Source organism: Lygodium microphyllum, chromosome 23 (assembly GCF_053477565.2).
Source record: "Lygodium microphyllum isolate KBCC chromosome 23, Lygodium_microphyllum_v1.1.10, whole genome shotgun sequence".
Lineage (NCBI taxonomy): Eukaryota > Viridiplantae > Streptophyta > Polypodiopsida > Schizaeales > Lygodiaceae > Lygodium > Lygodium microphyllum.
Window position 1 is genome coordinate 103,355,492 of NC_141157.1, and position 22,159 is coordinate 103,377,650.

The following is a 22,159-nucleotide window of genomic DNA, read 5'->3' on the forward strand; positions in this document are numbered from 1 at the left end:
CATCTTCTTTCTCTAAAGATGACCCACTATCAGGGCTAAAATCCCATGATTGGCATAAGATATGTCAGGCTTGTACTGGCCTTGATTGTAAGTGGCTTGCATATTTTGCTATTTAGTATCTAGTTATGTTCGCAATGCTTCTTCATTTGTGGTAGTTTGTATTACCAATCACGATCACGGGATGTGTCACTCCAAAAATACGCCGAGGTTGTGGAATTTAGTACAATGGATCTCACAGAAGGAGATCAAGCTATCCTCTATTGAATCTCCAAGAGAGGAACCGGTGGAGATGGTCTATCTCTTTGAGAAGTACCTACCCACCAGCATGCTCATGATACAAACTCACCTCGTGGTATATCTTGTAGATGAAGTGGAGATTGCGGGACCCGTCCATATATGCGATGGATGTTCTTCTTGGAGCGCTTCATGAAAACCCTAAAAGGTTTTGTGTGACAATGAGCTTGGCCAAAAGGTAGCATGGCTGAAGGTTGTGGCTGGTGTTGGAGGCGTTAGTGTATATTTCACAGTGGCTACCAAAAGTGGATTCAAACAATAGTATGCTATGATTGTTGAAGGACAATGATAGACTGAGTGAAGATGTGGTGGTTGAAAATGGAGTAGGAAAAATTATGGATGTTGCAATGGAGGAGAAAGTGAATCATTTTTGTATGTTGCATCATGCATCCATGGGTGCTACTTCAAGAGATACTACCCCCATGGGTGCACCAGATATACAAGGGTCTCCTAGTTATGCCTAGGAGTGTAGTCATAGCTGGAAGAGAACACACCTTAGACATACCTCAAAGGGGTTTAGATACCTTGTAGATGATACAACAGGTGGTGTGATCATGAATGATGAGGGGAGGAGGGTGATGTCTCTCATGAGAGAGTTGTGGTAACAAGTTTTTAGGCACAATGTCTTGGATCATTGAAAGAATATACTCGAGGGGAGCTAGGGCTATATAGTGGCATCCTTACATGTGGAGTTTGTGGTATGTATCGCGACAGAGATTTTCCGCTGGGTGGATGATGGAATGTATGCATGTATACTGTAACGTGTCCACTAGAATCATCCCGGACACGTCTTAGCAGTCCATCGGGAAGGATGTCTAGAAAGCTCCGCCCGGCACTCCCATGGAATGTTACGGGACTTGCGATCTAGGTCTTCCCGCGTCTGCCACGTAGCGGAAGTATCCTGGCCATTCCCACTTAGGATCGACCTGAGTTTGGGTTTTCCTGTTTGGTCATTATCTAGCAACAACTAGCGTCAGACCCGAGCGAACTACTTTACGCAGAAGCGCCCGGTCTGAAGCGGATTCACCCTGCACTTGGTTCAAGGAGAATGGGAAACGAGAGGGATGCAAGGCTCGACCTCTCTGCCATAAGGCATAGTCCCATTCCGTTCCCCTCAAACAGTGTAAATCGGGTAGGATGTAACACTAGGTCATCGTCCTCGTTATTCGCTTTGATGCTGAAGATCAACCTACTGTTCGTCGAAGACCTTGAGAAAAGTTCCCGGCTAACCGGGACCACCCATCCATAGGACGGACCCATGGTCCATCCTCCGCACTTTCCTCGGTTTGTTTTAGTTATGTAATTACCTACCACATTATTTTGACATATAACAACCAGCTTCCTTGATTAGCCCTGTTAAGCACTGGTTCCTTCACGTAATCTTATCACAGGATATAAAGAAAACAATGTCAAACAACTCCTTTATTATCATTTTATCCTTTTATCTTTGAAATACAAGGAGTTTCCGCCCGTAGGCGTATTCATAATCTGCCCGAAGGCTATCCAGTAATCCACCAGGGATCACTAATCCAAGTTTCCGCCCGTAGACTAGTATGCGGGCCTCGAGATCCAATCCCGAGTCACGTTAGTCTCTTGTGCAGGGCCGGGAAGGCGAGGGATTTACAGCCAGAGCCCCCTCTGGCACCCAAGCGTCCTCCTGCTCCAAGTAGAACTCAACGGAGAGACCTCTCACGGCGGGTTCGGTCCACGTTCCCGGCGCGGTTAACAACCCCCTTGGTTAGGGTCAGGCAGGCAGTCGGGGGTAACTGAAGCTGCCTCTCAGGCACCAACCTGAAGCTTTAGATATATTTTCATCCTTTAGTTCATTGAGCAAACAATGCAAACAGTCCTTTCTAAACTGTTACAAGCACAATCAATTTCAATGGTTGTTTAGCTGGAAAACTGTTAAGGAGTGACTCCTTTTCTCGGAATGCAACCCGCATTCGATCCGGAATCAATTGCAACCTAGCAAGATTCCTATCATTCTTGGGTTAGGGTCATACCCTACCAATACTTTAGGTTTTGTTGTGGTAGGTTCCAGCGACCATGTCGCTTTAGTTTATTGTCTGGTCATTTGCTTCAAGGCAAATACCTAACTTTCCTTTTCCTTGGCAATTATCCCCCAAGAAAAGTGAGTAACAGGATGATTACTCATCCTCTTGTAAGTTAAATTCTTTCAATAACTTGCCAACCTCATTTCGAGTGATGATAAACTCTCTGGTGGCCAAATCTCAAGTCTATACAAAGTTGCAGCTTTTTGCACATGTATTCCATCTATTCCACGGGATCATTCCACCCATTGAATGGCGTTTTCCGGGTCACGGGGTTACCTTCAGATGAGTAGCAGGGTTTAGGGTATCTTCTTACCCAATCCATTCCTAGTTATATTGGCCCATGGCCCTAGGAATTTCCAACTCAGTCGGAGTTTCGTCATCTGTACGAGTGATCCTTAGGATGAAACCTTAGATCATTTCATGCATGAGCATCCAATTGACTCAACATTTAGTGAATGTGTGTAAGATCTTTGGGTTTGCGGGTTTTGACTAGGCAACAAGTGTAAAACTAGGTCGAATTCTTATTGCACTAAACCCTAGTTAATACTTGGGATACTTATCATATCGACTGAACCATGCTCATATGAATCCCGTGTGGTTTATGTGATTTAGAAAACACAATATACTTGTCCTGCGACAAGGATGAACCTTTCCCAAAGGTAATAAACTAGATTTAATGGAGAACAACAGTTACAACTACACCAATACGTGTAAACATGCGATTCACTGCTTCTACGCATCACATGGTTCACAATAACCCTATCCTTCCTTGGTAAGGTAAAAATGCTTGATAATCCGGACACTAACTTCCCTAGGTCCTACTAGGACTTACATCAAATAATCATGCCACTTGCAAGTCCATAGATCATTTTCGTGCCCTTCTATTCCTTTTCGAATGACATCTTATGGGTGTTAACGTTTCCTCTTGAATCATTACAAGGAAGATCTATCTAAAAATGGGACATGCCATTAATCCTTCCATGCCTAGTAAAAAGGTGTACCTCAATAATTTCAACCTTGAAATGAGGTAATAGTTGTCCTAGGCTCGTCACTTTTGAATACACAAAAAGGAAACTTGCTGATAAGGTCCTACAAATGCATAGACACCTTATGCTCTTTTCACCCATTCCTTTGAACGTACCAATGATCAATTTTTCATATCTTAGGCTATTTCTAATAAATGTTCAAATAGCCAATTCATTTTCCAATTGCATTTAACTTGACTAGTTGAATTCGAACATGCATGAGTGCTTCCTAATTCGTGAAGTTATCGTAAATAATTTCAATACTTTTGTGTGGAATCCAAATAGATAAAACCTGGACTTGCGGACTCCGGGAAATATCCACGTATGCTCGGGGTGAACCTCCCGCGTCGCACCTTGTGATCTTTCTAGAGGCCATCGCGAATTCGATCTCCAGTTGGCCTTTGTGGACTTCAACTTTTTGCCTTGGCTTGCAGTTTTTATGACCTGGGTCCGTCTCCCTTGTATGCGCAATTTCCTTTGAGATATGGCTTCCTTGACCGAAGTTCCGACTTGCGGAATTTGACTTGGGAAGGCCTTAGGGTTCTTATGAGGTCCTTTGGACAATGGAGATTTGAGAGCTTTTAATCCACCTTGAAATTCCGGGTTTAGGAAGGATTTTGTGGGCCTTGCGGAAAAGGGAACTCTGAATCCCAAGCCTAGGGCCTTATGGGTGATTGGTGGGAAGGGCCTTTATGGGCTTCATCTCTTATTCTTTAAAAATCCCGGCCCAGGGATGACTGGCGTGAAGGGGTTTTGTAGCCTCCTCTTCTTCAAGTCCCGGGTTGGACTAATTGGGTGATTGGTGAGAAGGCTCGTCGCATCCTTCTCTTCAAAGCCCCGGGGGGTATGGATAGACCTATGGGGGAAAAGGTAGTGGGAAGGGGGCTTAAGGAAGCCCCCTTAGAAGCTTCCTAGAGAAGCTTCTAAGAAGCTTCTCTCAGCACGTCGGGGGGAAAAAGTGGTCGTGACCCAGGCGGCGGCGGACAGAGTCAGCAAGGCGGCCGTGGCGACGGTAGCGGCTAGCGGACTAAGCGGCAGCGTGGCGGCTGGCGACAGCGACCTCCTCCTTCCCACAGCCGCCCTCTTCCCCTTCACGTCCGGCCTCCCCCTCCTTCACACGACCCGCCCTCCTCTCCTGCACGATCAGCACGTCCTCCTCCCATCACGTCGACCCTTCACGGCAGCCTTCTGCCCCCCATTGTCCTACCTTCCTCCCTCCCACATCCCCTTGATGGGGGGTGTTTATATAGGCATGGGGGTGGGGAAGAGGCCCTCCACACACGTGGAGGACTCCCCTCATGCAGTCCCCCACTTCACTCCTTCTTGGCCATTCCCCTCCCACTCCCTCTCCTCCAGCCATGCATCGGCTGGGGGAAGGGATGATAATTAAAAAAATTTGCCTTGATTTATCCAAATTGCCCCTTCAAAAAGGGTGTTCCCTTGCGGCTTCTACGGTCTCCAATCTCGGCTTCGTATTTACAATGTGGCGGCCTCATTTTTGAGCATGCACTGTATGGATAATGCTACCAATAATACGATGTAGGGGATCACCTTGCACAGGATTTACACGGCGTGCGGAAAGTCAATATTTACGGCACGCAGTGTGCGGAAATATTACATTCTCTCCCCCTTAGAAGAATCGAGATGTCCTCATCTCGAGATAAACTGGGGATATTTGAAGATTGAGAGAGCTTTCATCCATCCAGATAGCATCCTCTTCACGATAATCTTTCCACTGGACGAGGCATTCTTTTAAGGTTCTAGATCTTAACTGTCTCTCTCTGACATCTGAAATCCTGTCCGTCCTTAGTTCAAGGACTCCTTGACTAGGCATTACAATTTTGTTAGTCATCAAGTACATGATTAGGGTTAGGTACATACTTCATTCTTCAATAGACTGTTATGGAATACATTATGAACCTTTAGGTTTTCAGGGAATTGCAGTCTATAAACATTAGGTCTTAAGCACTTGAGGATCTTGTATCGTCCACAATACCTTGGACTTAGCTTCCTGCAATCTCCTAAGGATAGAGAACTCTTCTTTGGGCATACGTGAATGAAGACCATGTCTCCTTCCTCAAATATTCTATCTTGACACTTCAATTTCGTGTATGCCTTCTGTCTATCCTTCGCAGCTTTGATGTCCCGATAGAGTGAAATCATAAGCTTCGCACAATATCTTCTATTTAAATAACTGGCTTGCTCGTATACATGCTCTCATTCTATAGTAGACATGTCCATTATTGACAGAGAATTCACGATACTTAGCCTCTAGCTTTTGTTCCTGGTCCTTGATAGAGACTTCCCTTAGCATCCTTTGCTAGGCTAGATCATGGCATCCTTCCTCTCTAGCTAGTTCAAGTATTAGGTCGTTTGGCATGGACACCTCTGTAGCTAGAGATCTAGCTATTGATAAATTTTGCAAGATTAATGAGTTAAGGAATGCCTTGTGATTGAATGCATCAACAACTACATTCTTCTTTCCAGGTCGGTACTTGATCTTAAAAATCATATTCCTCCAATACTTCAATCCGTCGACGTTGCCTCATGTTGAGCTCGTTCTGGGTAAAAATCCATTTGAGACTCTTATGATCGGTTACTAGAGTGAACTTATTTCCCAACAGATAGTGTCTCCAAAGCTTTAGAGCATGGATGACAGCTAATAACTCCAGATCATGAGTGGCATAATTCTTTTCGTGACTCTTCAATTTGCTGATGATTTTCCTACATGAGCACATATCTTAAGGCAAGCATGCTAGTATCAGTTACTACCTCTACTCCTTACTGTGGTCTAGAAGTTTTAGGATCGGTGCTGATACCAAACTTTGCTTCAACCTATCGAAGCTAGTTTGTTCGGCAGTTGACCATGCAATGGACGTTTGCTTCCTCAATAATTCTGTCAAAGGTGCTGCAATCAAGGCATAGTTTTAGATGAAGACCCCATACCATCCTGTCAATCCAAGAAAGCTGAGTATTTCTTTGACAGTTGTTGGTATTTGGCCATTCAAGCACATCTCTGACTTTGGCTGGGTCTACTGATTTTCCTTCTGATGATACTATGAATCCTAGATATTCAATCAGACGTTTGAAGAATGCACACTTCTTCATTTTTGCATACAACTTATGAGACCTCATTGTCTCCAACACAATTCGTAGTTGGGGTTCATGATCTTCTTCCTGTTTAGAATAGACTAAAATGTCATCGAAGAAGACAAGCACGAAATCATCAAAATATGGTCTAAAAATATCCTGCATTAATCTATTGAGGGTGGCAGGTGTATTTGTAAGGCCGAATGACATAACCAAGAATTCAAAGTGCCCATATCTTGTATTGAAGGCTGTTTTTGGAATATCCTCATCCTTGATCCTGATTTGATAGTAACCTGACCTGAGATCAATTTTGGAGAAGATCTTTGCACCTTGAAGGCGATTAAGAAGCTCATCTATTCTAGGAATAGGGTACTTGTTCTTGACTGTTGATTGATTCAACCCACGGTAATCAATACATAGTCGAAGTGTCCCATCTTTCTTTTTCTGGAATAGGACTGGAGCTCCCCATGGTGAATTGCTAGGCCGGATGTAGCCATGGTTTAACAGTTGCTTGAGTTGTTCCTTCAACTCAATAGCTTCCGATATAGACATTCTATAGGGTCTCTTCGCAATTGGCGCAGCTCCTATTACTAGCTTGATCTTATGATCTACTTCTCTTTGAAGTGGACGTTTTGTTAATTCTTCAGAAACTACGTCCGCATATTCCTTTAGCCAAGTGACCAAATCACTTTACTTCTTTATCAATATTCATAGTCGAGACAATCGTTGATTTAAAAAAAAGTTTTATTCCATTCATATCAACATAGCCCTTTCGAGGTACAATTATTTCTTGGGGTGATGGAACAAGTTGATACATTAATTCGAGGAGAATAAGATATTATTGCATTCAGCTACAGGAACTGAGTAGTAGTACGGATTGGGTCATCGATTTTCAGGAATCGATAGTTCATTGGAAGATTAGGGTATCTTTTCCTTTGATATCCCTTCTTCACATGACGTCCCAAAACCTTGATTCGGTCGGCAGGGATTCTTTGAATCACTTCTCCGTACACATACTTATTCTGGTTAACCCTTCGACCTCCAACCTGTAGGGTCGCGTTTGCGTGAGCCTCAATAAAGACGAACAGCTTTACGATTTTCAAATCCTCCATCCACTTGATTCCCTTCAAGTTAATTTGAAGGTACGCAGGTTGATAGGCAGTTATGTAATAGATCCCTGTAACACCCATCCATCTCCATTCCACGTACACAGGTGATGGATTGTAAATGCGATCTAGGATGTTCATCATCTCAACCCTTTGTCGATAATCCGTGGAATGCATCGCGGTCATAAACATGACTCGGAACACTAAGAACCTATTCCATGCTTCATAATTCTGCAAGACAGTATTCAAAGTAAGGAAATGTTTGGGACAGTACATTTGCTTTACTTCTTCTTATTAAAATTTCCTAAAAACAAATCCTTTGTTGGTTCGCTCTGATACCAACTGTAACGTGTCCACTAGAATCATCCCGGACACGTCTTAGCAGTCCATCGGGAAGGATGTCTAGAAAGCTCCGCCCGGCACTCCCATGGAATGTTACGGGACTTGCGATCTAGGTCTTCCCGCGTCTGCCACGTAGCGGAAGTATCCTGGCCGTTCCCACTTAGGATCGACCTGAGTTTGGGTTTTCCTATTTGGTCATTATCTAGCAACAACTAGCGTCAGACCCGAGCGAACTACTTTAAGCAGAAGCGCCCGGTCTGAAGCGGATTCACCCTGCACTTGGTTCAAGGAGAATGGGAAACGAGAGGGATGCAAGGCTCGACCTCTCTGCCATAAGGCATAGTCCCATTCCGTTCCCCTCAAACAGTGTAAATCGGGTAGGATGTAACACTAGGTCATCGTCCTCGTTATTCGCTTTGATGCTGAAGATCAACCTACTGTTCGTCGAAGACCTTGAGAAAAGTTTCCGGCTAACCGGGACCACCCGTCCATAGGACGGACCCATGGTCCATACTCCGCACTTTCCTCGGTTTGTTTTAGTTATGTAATTACCTACCACATTATTTTGACATATAACAACCAGCTTCCTTGATTAGCCCTGTTAAGCACTGGTTCCTTCACGTAATCTTATCACAGGACATAAATAAAACAATGTCAAACAACTCCTTTATTATCATTTTATCCTTTTATCTTTGAAATACAAGGAGTTTCCGCCCGTAGGCGTATTCATAATCTGCCCGAAGGCTATCCAGTAATCCACCAGGGATCACTAATCCAAGTTTCCGCCCGTAGACTAGTATGCGGGCCTCGAGATCCAATCCCGAGTCACGTTAGTCTCTTGTGCAGGGCCGGGAAGGCGAGGGATTTACAGCCAGAGCCCCCTCTGGCACCCAAGCGTCCTCCTGCTCCAAGTAGAACTCAACGGAGAGACCTCTCACGGCGGGTTCGGTCCACGTTCCCGGCGCGGTTAACAACCCCCTTGGTTAGGGTCAGGCAGGCAGTCGGGGGTAACTGAAGCTGCCTCTCAGGCACCAACCTGAAGCTTTAGATATATTTTCATCCTTTAGTTCATTGAGCAAACAATGCAAACAGTCCTTTCTAAACTGTTACAAGCACAATCAATTTCAATGGTTGTTTAGCTGGCAAACTGTTAAGGAGTGACTCCTTTTCTCCGAATGCAACCCGCATTCGATCCGGAATCAATTGCAACCTAGCAAGATTCCTATCATTCTTGGGTTAGGGTCATACCCTACCAATACTTTAGGTTTTGTTGTGGTAGGTTCCAGCGACCATGTCGCTTTAGTTTATTGTCTGGTCATTTGCTTCAAGGCAAATACCTAACTTTCCTTTTCCTTGGCAATTATCCCCCAAGAAAAGTGAGTAACAGGATGATTACTCATCCTCTTGTAAGTTAAATTCTTTCAATAACTTGCCAACCTCATTTCGAGTGATGATAAACTCTCTGGTGGCCAAATCTCAAGTCTATACAAAGTTGCAGCTTTTTGCACATGTATTCCATCTATTCCACGAGATCATTCCACCCATTGAATGGCGTTTTCCGGGTCACGGGGTTACCTCCAGATGAGTAGCAGGGTTTAGGGTATCTTCTTACCCAATCCATTCCTAGTTATATTGGCCCATGGCCCTAGGAATTTCCAACTCAGTCGGAGTTTCGTCATCTGTACGAGTGATCCTTAGGATGAAACCTTAGATCATTTCATGCATGAGCATCCAATTGACTCAACATTTAGTGAATGTGTGTAAGATCTTTGGGTTTGCGGGTTTTGACTAGGCAACAAGTGTAAAACTAGGTCGAATTCTTATTGCACTAAACCCTAGTTAATACTTGGGATACTTATCATATCGACTGAACCATGCCCATATGAATCCCGTGTGGTTTATGTGATTTAGACAACACAATATACTTGTCCTGCGACAAGGATGAACCTTTCCCAAAGGTAATAAACTAGATTTAATGGAGAACAACAGTTACAACTACACCAATACGTGTAAACATGCGATTCACTGCTTCTACGCATCACATGGTTCACAATAACCCTATCCTTCCTTGGTAAGGTAAAAATGCCTGATAATCCGGACACTAACTTCCCTAGGTCCTACTAGGACTTACATCAAATAATCATGCCACTTGCAAGTCCATAGATCATTTTCGTGCCCTTCTATTCCTTTTCGAATGACATCTTATGGGTGTTAACTTTTCCTCTTGAATCATTACAAGGAAGATCTATCTAAAAATGGGACATGCCATTAATCCTTCCATGCCTAGTAAAAAGGTGTACCTCAATAATTTCAACCTTGAAATGAGGTAATAGTTGTCCTAGGCTCGTCACTTTTGAATACACAAAAAGGAAACTTGCTGATAAGGTCCTACAAATGCATAGACACCCTATGCTCTTTTCACCCATTCCTTTGAACGTACCAATGATCAATTTTTCATATCTTAGGCTATTTCTAATAAATGTTCAAATAGCCAATTCATTTTCCAATTGCATTTAACTTGACTAGTTGAATTCGAACATGCATGAGTGCTTCCTAATTCGTGAAGTTATCGTAAATAATTTCAATACTTTTGTGTGGAATCCAAATAGATAAAACCTGGACTTGCGGACTCCGGGAAATATCCACGTATGCTCGGGGTGAACCTCCCGCGTCGCACCTTGTGATCTTTCTAGAGGCCATCGCGAATTCGATCTCCAGTTGGCCTTTGTGGACTTCAACTTTTTGCCTTGGCTTGCAGTTTTTATGACCTGGGTCCGTCTCCCTTGTATGCGCAATTTCCTTTGAGATATGGCTTCCTTGACCGAAGTTCCGACTTGCGGAATTTGACTTGGGAAGGCCTTAGGGTTCTTATGAGGTCCTTTGGACAATGGAGATTTGAGAGCTTTTAATCCACCTTGAAATTCCGGGTTTAGGAAGGATTTTGTGGGCCTTGCGGAAAAGGGAACTCTGAATCCCAAGCCTAGGGCCTTATGGGTGATTGGTGGGAAGGGCCTTTATGGGCTTCATCTCTTATTCTTTAAAAATCCCGGCCCAGGGATGACTGGCGTGAAGGGGTTTTGTAGCCTCCTCTTCTTCAAGTCCCGGGTTGGACTAATTGGGTGATTGGTGAGAAGGCTCGTCGCCTCCTTCTCTTCAAAGCCCCGGGGGGTGTGGATAGACCTATGGGGGAAAAGGTAGTGGGAAGGGGGCTTAAGGAAGCCCCCTTAGAAGCTTCCTAGAGAAGCTTCTAAGAAGCTTCTCTCAGCACGTCGGGGGGAAAAAGTGGTCGTGACCCAGGCGGCGGCGGACAGAGTCAGCAAGGCGGCCGTGGCGACGGTAGCGGCTAGCGGACTGGGCGGCAGCGTGGCGGCTGGCGACGGTGACCTCCTCCTTCCCACAGCCGCCCTCTTCCCCTTCACGTCCGGCCTCCCTCCCTTCACGTCCGGCCTCCCCCTCCTTCACACGACCCGCCCTCCTCTCCTGCACGATCAGCACGTCCTCCTCCCATCACGTCGACCCTTCACAGCAGCCTTCTGCCCCCCATTGTCCTACCTTCCTCCCTCCCACATCCCCTTGATGGGGGGTGTTTATATAGGCATGGGGGTGGGGAAGAGGCCCTCCACACACGTGGAGGACTCCCCTCATGCAGTCCCCCACTTCACTCCTTCTTGGCCATTCCCCTCCCACTCCCTCTCCTCCAGCCATGCATCGGCTGGGGGAAGGGATGATAATTAAAAAAATTTGCCTTGATTTATCCAAATTGCCCCTTCAAAAAGGGTGTTCCCTTGCGGCTTCTACGGTCTCCAATCTCGGCTTCGTATTTACAATGTGGCGGCCTCATTTTTGAGCATGCACTGTATGGATAATGCTACCAATAATACGATGTAGGGGATCACCTTGCACAGGATTTACACGGCGTGCGGAAAGTCAATATTTACGGCACGCAGTGTGCGGAAATATTACATATACATATCACATGAACGATTGGACACACGCAAGAGATTAAAAGTGGTGTCTCAAAGCTTGAGTGGCTAGATGAAGATGATTGGAAGAGACTCAGGGAGAGGCTATAGATTCTCCAAGACATTGGCGACAGGCAACAGAAGCAACAGGCAACAACAAGGGCAGGATTGGAGATAGGGATCATGCATCATTTGGGGAGTAACGGCCACAGGACTTATCTGGAGGACCTTGTAAGTTTTTCTTTTGTTTTTCTCGCTTTCTTATTTGCAATATCACTTGTTCTAACAATCATATTTCTAACCACTGTATTCCATTTTCTTTGCAGCACTACATCACAAATCGAAATCCCACTGGCTTGGAGACTTGATATGTAGAGAGACACGGTCTCACTACACTCATCAATAGACTGTACGCATGTGGCAGCCCAGTAAGTCAATCATCTTTCTTGTTTGTAGTTACTAATTTTTTCTTAAATGCATTATGTATGGTCGAATGATGTGTAGTTGTTCATTTTGTAGAGTCTGTTTGATGCTCCTTTGTGTCTAGTTGAGCTTTCTGATGGTGAGGATCTGTATCTCATGCTTAGAGTTCGTTAGATGCTCCTTTGCGTTGAGATGAGCTTTTTGATGGCGAGGATCTATAGCTTATGCTTGGATTTGTGGAGCACACACCTTCTTCTTCTTTGGTCTTATGATCTATGCACGAATCTTCCATGTACTATTTCTTAGATAAACTTATTATCCTTTGTATCTTACAATAATTACAAATAGAATTTCATGTTAGTTGTGGCTCTCTTCTCTCTCCATGGTTCCATGTAATCTCATGAGTTTTGATCAGCGGTCTTGTACTTATTCTATGTATCACTCTCATGGGTTCAAGTACATTTTGCGCTCATCTTGATGACCATTGCATACCCAACATGTAATTTATTTGTAGAATATTATACAGCACATGGTGCTATATGTGGTAGGGCAGCTTGCTGTCCTAGCACAATTTTTTTTCCTTTGTAACCATTGCTAATTTCTCTACATGTATCACTATTGCTATCACAATTCACGTCGCAAACCGTTGCTATATGCATTGCTATTTGCGTTACTTTTGAGATGCAAATAGTGACACATATAGTGATGGTTTCTACGATGATGTTGTAGAGAGGCTTTTACCGATGATTTTAGCGACGATGGGGGCAATTTATTTAATGAACATTTGCATCACTTTGAACATCGGTATGACGCCTGTATCTTGTAGTGATACTAGTGTCTAGGGTGAACAAATGACATGTCTTTTGCCTCAAGCTATCACCTTATAACCATTTCCAAACTCTTTAATAAAACATCCATGCTTATTGAACCAAAATTGTAGACTTTGCCTTGCCATTTGCCCAACTGATAGCAAATTCTTAGTAATTTAAGGAACATGTAGGACATCATGTAAATTCTTCTTCTAACCATCATGTATAACCAAAGGAACTACACCCTTATGCTTAATATTATGTGATTGGAGACCCCTTAATTAACATACCATACATCATCTAACTTATGGTCCTTAGTGGCATTACTTTGGGCTGATTTCAATGAGTTGATGTCATTGCTTGTTCAAAAAGAGGTCAAGCTTGGATTAGATATTGGATCAAGTAGCTCAAAAAGTTGAGATGCGGTCTTCTATTCAAATCAAAGAGGCCATGGTAGCAATGGTAGAGTGTCCTCTCATGGTCAGGGGACTAACCAAAATGCATATCAGAATGTGAATACTTAGTATGTGCACAATAGTAGAGGTGGTGGATACCTCCAAGCAACAAGGGGGAGATCCAACTCTAGAGGTAGAGGTTCATTGCAATCTCAGAATACGAATAAGCTGTCCAATAAGGACAAGGACTATCACTATTGTGGTAAATATGGAAAAATTACTAAGAATGGCTAGCAGAAACAAGAAAATTAAAAAACTAGAGGTAAGCAATATGATCATTATGCATCATCTAGCAATGTTGATGATTGTAGTGTTGATTGAATGTTTGGTATGGCCTATGTTCGGAATAATTGCACTAAGGAGACCATAAGTCAGATGATGTATGGTACATTAACTAAGGGGCCTCCAATCACACAATGTTAAGCATAAGGATGTAGTTCCATTGGTTATACATGATGGTTAGAAGAAGAATTTGCATGATGTCCTACATGTTCTTCAATTATTAAGGATTTGCTATCAATTAGGCAAATGGCATAGCAAAATCTACAATTTTGGTTCAATAAACATGAATGTTTTATTGAAGAGTTTGGAAATGGTTGTAAGCTGATAGCTTGAGAAAAAAGACATGTTATTTGTTTAGCCTAGATGCTAATATTCCATAGCTAAGAGTAGATAGTGTACAATTAGAGATATTGAGATTTGGTATAAGCGCATTGGACATATCAATGTCCAAAGGTTGTATACTATGCAAAAGAAGCAATTGTATAGGCTTGCCAAAGTTTGCCTACTCGGATTTAGGTCATGTTTGATGCATGTCAGTTTGCTAAGTAGTCTTGATTTCTATTCATGAAGAATATTCTCAAAACAAATAGACTAGACCATTGTTGTTGATCCATTTAGATGTTTGGGGACTAGCCCATAATGTTTCTCTTGGTGGATCCCAATATTATGTCACATTCATTGGTAATTTCAACAGATATACATGGGTGTATATCTTGAAGTACAAGGATGAAGTACCTGTTTTTGAATATTTTAAGCAATAGGTTGAGAAGGAATTAGACTATTCTATCTCTTGTTTACACATGCACTTTATTATTGGGTTGAAGCCATAATGATAACTATGTATATGCTAAATCTCACCCCTACAACAAGTATTCATGACATGATACCTTATCAAAAATTGTATGGACACAAGCCGCGGATGTTAACTATCTTAAAGACTTTGGCTGCATTGCACATTCTAGATGAAAAGAGAAAAAAGTTAGATCCTAAGGCATAAAAATGTGTGTTTATTGGCTATGCTTAGGAACAGAAAGCTTACAAATGCTTTGATCCATCTACATGGGAATCTATTAGCAACAAAGATGTCATACTTGATGAGTTGGCTTCGTGGTAAGGTTCCTTTGCTATTGTTCCCTATGATCAGTCTTCAAATCATGTATCTATTGCTATTCCACATCATAGTACTACTATGTTTGGACCTACAAGTGACGTATCTTCAAGTGTTTCTCCTTGGAGTGGCAGATTACACAGTCATGCATCACCATCCACTGATAGTGCTATGTCAATGAGGGAGAGAAGTGAAGCAAAAGGCAAAGGCAAAGAGAATGTTCTTGATGATGCTACTAGGATGTTGACTTCAAGATATGACTCAGCTAACATCTTGGATAGTGAATTTGGAATTTCATCCATTTATACCCTTGAAGTTAAGGAGAATATATATGTCCTTCCTCATGAGGAGAGAGGGGAGTCAAGCAGTCCACCTCCATTCAAAACATCAAAGAGGGTGAGATACCCTACTGGCATGCTTATATATAGTGGATTTTCAACAATGCATTATGCATATATGACAACATTCATGGAACATTGATAGCCTACTACATTGAGTGAGGTTGTTGTGGACAAAAATTGGTGATATAAGATAATGGATGAGGATATGAATGCACCAACTCAAAATAGACTTGGGAATTAGTAGCACTACATGATGGTAAGAAGTCAATAGGTTATAAATGGGTCTATAACGTTAAGTATAAGTCAGATGCCACCATTGAAGGGTATAAAGCTAGGGTAGTGGCAAAAGGATATCACAACAATATGCCCTAGATCATGAAGAGACATTTAGCCCCATTGTCAAAATGGCAACCATCACAATAGTTATTGCATTGGCTGCAACAAAGGGCTGGAAATTACACCAAATGGATGTTAAGAATGCATTTTTTTAATGGAGACTTGGCAGAAGAGGTGTTTATGGATCAGCAAGAAGGGAATGTCCACACCCTCAATATCCGTACTATGTATGCAAACTGAAAAAGGCACTTTATGGGCTGAAATATGGTCCAAGAACTTGGCATGCATGGATTAGTACTTACTTGTAGAGCCTTGGATTTGTAGTTGGAAAGGCTTATCATAATCTGTTTCCTAAGAAAACAAATGCAAGTCTTGTGATACTAGTGATCTATCTAGAAGTCTTGTGATACTAGTGATCTATGTAGATGATCTAATCATTATAGGGGATGATAACATTGAGGTACACAATGTTATGGCCATGCTGATAACATTGAGGTACACAATCATTATAGGGGATGATAACATTGAGGTACACAATGTTATGGCCATGCTAAAAACTAAATTTGATATGAAGGATTTGGGAGAGCTGAAGCTCTTTCTAGGCATTGAGATTGTGAATTCAGCTGATGGACTTTGGTTGATACAAAGACAGTATGCACTTGAGATGTTGACAAACTACAAACCTTTGGATACTCCACCAGATTAGAATAGTATGTTGAATGTTAACAATGGAGCTGAAATTTGAAATATTACTATGTACAAGTAGATGGTAGAAAGTCTCATCTACCTTACCATTACTAGTCCTAATCTCAGCTACTCAATTGGAATTATTAGTCAATTCATGTAGAATCCGAGAAGACCTCACTTGGATCTAGTGAGAAGAATTATGTGCTATGTCAAGGCTAGAGTAGACTATAGACTCTTCTATGAGAGTGATAAGCACTTAAAGCTCATGGGGTATACTATTACAGATTGGGTAGGTTGTCTATATGATAGAAGGTCTACTAGTGGATATGCTTTCAGCCTTGGCAATGGTATGACTAGTTGGAGTAGCAAGAAGCTACCAATAGTTGCACTCCCTAGTACTGAGGCAAAGGATAGAGGTGTCGCATTAGTAGCTTGTGAGATTACTTGGTTATTGAAGTTATTGATAGATTTAGGTATGCAAATAGATACTCTAGTCACATTGCATGTGACAATATGAGCAGTGTACTTTTAGCTACAAATCCTGTGTATCATGCTAGGACAAAACACATTGAGATACGTTATCATTTCATATGAGAGATGGTACTTGCAAGTAAGATAGATCTCATGCATGTCAAAACCGAAGACCATGTAGTTGATATCTTTACCAAGTCATTATGTAAAGATAAGTTCAGTCACTTTAGAGAGTTCCTTGGATTACAATGTCCTTCTTGAGCTTGAGGGGGAGTGTTGAGAATCAAGCTCTACTAACTATATAGTACAGCTATAGCTTAGTTGTGTAGCTTTCATCCATTACAATCATGTATCATACAATAAGTGAGTCAGTGACTCAACCAATGTTAGTAAGTATGGTTAGTTAGTGATCGATCTCTCCTATTAGTTGTGTGTGACTGAGTTAGTGTACTTGTTATTTAGCTACCCCACATATCGTCATTGTCGGGCTCTCTTGCCTCCACCTTTTATTAGGCCACGGCCTATAGACGGCCTCTAAGTACCGCCCCTTAGAATCCTTCAATGTCTCCAGCTCTGAACCTTACAACATGAGTGGTGTTCCTTCTGCCAGCATATCTGGTTTTGGCCGCGGTCACTCGAGATAAGCTCGTGGTAGCCGATTCTGGTGACAACAAAGAAGATGACGGGACTGCGGGTCCACGTCCACCACATGTGCCATCTATTGGGTGCCAAGAAAACTAATTAAACAAGGAAGATGACGGGACTGCGGGTCCACGTCCACCACATGTGCCATCTATTTGGGTGCCAAGAAAACTAATTATTGGTGTCTATCGAGATCCGTAAAATTTTGAGGGTTTGTCGCCGGGGACTGAGAGGAGGCCGAAGGTTGGCCCGCAGACAAAGGTGGCGTTATCCCTCCACCGTCTAGAGCGAGGGGTAGCGTTGCTCCGTTTCCGGCCTCACGCGGTTCCCCCTCCTTCAAGGACGGAGAGATGCCAGTTCCCTCCGGGCGGCTACGATCTCGTCCACTCGAGACTTGGAAACGGGCGCCGCTGCGAAGGGCCGCATCCAAGAACGGCCTCGCGTCCCAGTACACTACCTTTCCCACCAATTTGGGGGGGGGGTATATTCACTTATATTGTCTCGCCTTTCAGATTGACTAATGCACTAGCAACCCTCCAGAGGGTCATGAGCACTATCTTTAAGGACATGCATGCTATGGAAGTAGCTCAAGGTATTTGTCGAGGACTTGTGTGTCCACTCTAACTAGGCATAACATCTTCACAAGCTTCACCTAGTCTTTCAAAGATGCAAGTAGTATAACCTCTCCTTGAATCCCCTCTCAAGTTCTAAGCTTGGGCTATGTCATGTCTAAGAATAGAATTGCTACTAACTCCGCTAGAACCAAGGTTATCATGAACCTCGCCCCACATACCAATCCAAAGGGGGTACAGTGCTTCCTGAGCTATATCAAGTATGGGAGCCCAAGCCCCAACCCTAACCCTAGATTTAAACATATTTTTAAATCTCCCTTTCTTTTGATATCTACGTTGTATCTTTGTTGCCACTGCTCTTGCACAATTTCACATATTCTCTTGCCCTACTATTATCAAGGGGTCTATAAGACGATGGAATGTTACATCCCATACTTTTATATTTCCTTACATGAAGGATGATTTGTGAGTCTTTTTCATTTCTTATCAGGAGTGGTAAGTTTTTTATCATGAGCCTTGTTCATGTTCACAGGTCTCTTCTATACTAGTTTTGATGCTAGTGCTTTAGAATTCTTATCATGTTTAATGATTGAATATGGATCACTCGATTCCCATATTATACAATATGCATAAATATATATGTTATTGTATAAATATTTTTGGCAAGGGATACCATAGAAGAGCCCAATAGTAAGTATCTACATCTCTCCCTTGAGGTGGTATGTGGCTCTAAGGGTGCATAGAGGGTGCACACAAGCTTATAAGCTACACGGAGAGCCTTTTATGTAATGAAGAATACATTTGGGTATCTTTACCATAGGGATTATGTGAGTCCCATAACAACTTGGTCAATACATCAATTGTGGGTGAAGAATGTGCCTCAATACATTTCTTATCTGGAATATTATATATGATCTTTCAAATTGGAATGATTTTTATAATACAAACTTATTTTTTCCAATCGAAGCTTGCATTTTGTAAATTTTGTTTGGCATAGGATATTAATATATAAGGCTACTACAATTTTGATATTAAAAAGTTCAAAATCACCACCCTTCAATTTGTTATAGTTTGCATTGCCCAACACCACAAGGAGGAGGTGGTTTAAAGAGATGAATCGAAGCAAGAGAGAGTATAGAGACAATACCAAGAGGAAGAAGCTCAATTAATGGCTATGCATCAATATGAAAAGGCTATATGGAAATTTAAAATTGATATGATAGATGTCAAAGAATGGGCATAATTGAGGATGGTTATGGAGAGTGGGTCATAAGCAATGGATAGTGGGCTATAGGGGGTGGAGAGGAGGGAATATATTAAAAGCTTTGTGGTATGATATGGAGGATACTACACATCGATCTTTCGAACCCTAACCTCACCACCAAAACCTTGTTGTCAATCTCAAATCCACAACTTAGCTGCACACAGTAACCTTGCCACTTAGGCCACAACTGCCCCCACAATTGATCTTTGGGCCTTTTCCCTCAAGGAATGTCTTTATCCTAGCCTTAATGGACTTTACACTAGAGTTTTGCAATGGATCATTCATTCATCATATTGTACAATTTTACAATGTAATCAAAAATTAAAAATGAACAAAGAGGAATTCTCATCCATATTGCTAAACTTGTTGATAACAATTGTTTGGTAATATTTTCTTTCTTGTGTGCAAAAGGATCTTGAAATGTTTATATTTCTTCTGTGAAAAAGGCATGTGTAATGGCCTCTACTAATAGAGATGTGTAAGTCAAACTAATCAAGTATGTAATCAAGGCCAAAGGAAATTGCTCCAAACTTGAGAAGTATAAGCACATTGACCCTCTTGAAGCTTATAATGGAGTTATATTTTGGGGCTTTTGTTCAAAGAGCTTGAATCTTCGACATTCAAGTGTTCAAGGAAGCTTGGGGCATTGATTCTTCACCAATTTAATCTTCTTTAAGCATGTATGGATTGAATTTTATGGGATTTTGGAGCTTCATGATGAATTTTGAAAGTTTTTTCAACCATTGGACTAAATATTGATTCCAAGTGAATTAATCATATTCTTCAAGCTTGATCAAGGTATTTTACTTGCTTCATCTCTGAAATATCTCAATATCCACTTGTTTTAAAGCTTGTCCAGTTGTCAATGGGAGATTCTTAATCAATTAATTCTCTGAATTGATCAATAGATCAAAGATTAGTGTTCTTCTCATTGATCAAATCCCTCTTCATTGAAATTCAACATTCACTTTAGTCCTGTTTCATCATGGATTTCATTTACATTGTCTTGATGCATAACCTTGATTTGTTTGTATGATTATATTTTCCCAAGAAATAAACATTGTAAAGGGTAAGTACTTGCAATCAGTGAGTCACTCAATTGCATTTGTAAGATCCTTAGCAAACACTTATTTCTTGATTCCAATTTTTCATTGATCAATCTTGCATATCATTGAAGGCTGAAAGAAAATTTCACTTATGCATCTCATCTTTGTTTGCTTAATTAGAATGCTCTAGCCATATTGATATTCCCATGAAGAAAAAGATGGATGGTGAGGGAGATAGTGGGACAATAGAGAGATGACCCTCTCCCACTATTAAAGTTTCTAAAGGGGTGCAATCAACCAACCCAGGAAAACTTTGCCCACCTCCTAGTGATTCAGAGCATGTGTAGGAAGCATATTATATTGTTATATCTTTCACCATAGGTACCATGAGTGGAGTCATTGAAGATCTAAAGATTTCAATTGGATAGCATTGATTGGGACTCCATTCATCAGTTACAAGGATTATACATGTTATTACATGTTTACTACAAGGAAAATTTCAATCATTATACTCTATAGAGTAGGGGATGTGTATATTATGTGGTAACATGGTATTTGGATCTTCATTTGGATGAATTATCAATCATCTACAGTGTTTCAGGTTATCCCAGATTGGTTATAGGTCTTACACAGAGTATTTTACTCAAACAATGAATTGGAACCACTTTTGGAAGACTTTTTACTTTGTTATAGATATTATAGAGTAATCTAGAGAATTTCTAAGACTTATATAGGTTATTCTAGGTTGCACTTAGATCACATAGGTCATATATAGGGTACCATAGGGTTGGAAGACCTTATCTTGGACTTAGGGGAGGTGGATGCACTAAAACAATGCTTCTACAGGGTGCAATACACTTTTGGACAATAGTCAAAGAATATTCCCAAAATATTCCATTTTGATTTTGAAATCGAGTGTTATAGCTCAACCTAAAGACCTATTTGTGGATTTTTTTTTCATCAAGAAATTCTTGATTCTGATATCTGACACAAAAGTTATAGCCATTTTTATTTTAGAGAATATACTAGGACTGCACTATACTAGTGAGTAGAAATGACTCGAAACAAGGAAAATAATAAGCTTAATGATGATGTTTAGAAAGAAATTAGGAAAACACATCATGATGATGAAGATTCTTAAGAATATGGTACATATAGTACTCTTAATACCACTCTTTATAACCATGAGACTAGGCATTCCATTAAATACATGGAATTAGTTTCTAAATTGGATAAGGTGGTTGAACAATTCGTTCAATCCAATATGCAAAATCAAGGAATTGATGGAGCACATGGCCCAATCTACTAAGGATTCCTTGGAGAAGTTTGCTTCTTTTACTTGAGATTCTTTGGACAAACTTACTACTCAAATCTCTATACTTGTGGCAGCACAAATGCTAGACAAAGAGAGTAGAGATCAACAATCCTTTCATACATCAAATAATAATTCTCAGTCATGTATCATTGAAAAGAAAGGAATATCACATAACAATTATGAGATTGGGGAGACTTCTGTTAGGACTGATGAGTCGATTTTGAGCATTCATGGGTCAAATTCTCCTCAAACCATTGCAAGTCAACCACCTATTCCTCTAGATAGGTTTCAAACCAACTATCATAGGAGTGTCTCTAATCTTTCAAGCCCCAATGGTCATTACACGGACATGCAACCCTAAGTAACTAATGGGCAACAAGGCTTTGTTGAGAGAAAATTCCATGATAAGATATGGTAACCAAATATAGTGATCATTCATCATCACCAATTGATTTGGAGTAGTGGACGTCAAAGTTAGAGTCCTATTTTGATGTTTTCCCTAAGTCAGATGACCAAAAGATTCACTTTGCTATAC

At 41.5% G+C, this 22,159-nt stretch overlaps 1 pseudogene; it reads right to left on the reverse strand.

The window, feature by feature from the left end:
- Positions 1-17,675: 17,675 nt before the first annotated feature.
- On the reverse strand, positions 17,676-17,907 carry LOC148016554 (signal recognition particle RNA; annotated as a pseudogene).
- Positions 17,908-22,159: the final 4,252 nt, after the last annotated feature.